This window comes from Canis aureus, chromosome 5 (genome assembly GCF_053574225.1).
Source record: "Canis aureus isolate CA01 chromosome 5, VMU_Caureus_v.1.0, whole genome shotgun sequence".
Taxonomy (NCBI): Eukaryota; Metazoa; Chordata; class Mammalia; order Carnivora; family Canidae; genus Canis; species Canis aureus.
The window spans coordinates 16,040,904-16,041,484 of NC_135615.1; positions in this window are offsets into that span (position 1 = coordinate 16,040,904).

Genomic DNA, 581 nt, shown 5'->3' on the forward strand with positions numbered 1-581 from the left:
GCCTCTCCCTCTCTCACTGTGTGCCTATCATGAATAAATAAAAAAAAAAAAAAATTAAAAAAAAAAAAGAAAACCAACTCAAATTACGTAAGTTTAAAAAACACATTTGTGACTTTTACCCAACACTCTATGAATTTACCTTATAGATAGACTTGCACAAGTGTGCAAGGGTATCTAGACAAGGTTCACTGCAACATTAATTGTAAAAGCAAAAAATGAAAATAACTCCAACATCCATCATAGGTTACATCAACTAGGGTATAGACATACCATGAAGTTCTCTTTCTTTATTACAAAGAGTGAATCATTCATTTAACAAACATACCACCTACTTACATCATCTCTATATAGTCCATATTCTTAAATCTAATCTCTTTACTTGGGAGCTAGACTGTGTCCTCTTGCAAAAACTGCTAAAGGACATAGCTCAGCAATTTTCTCTTCTGTCTTTGTCTAGGGGGTACCTCTGGCATGAGAAGACTTCAAATTTTTACATCATAGAATTCTAATTATATACAATTTTTTTCAATAAGCATGTGTCAATATAGTAACTTTACCATTAAAAAGATCATATAGGACAC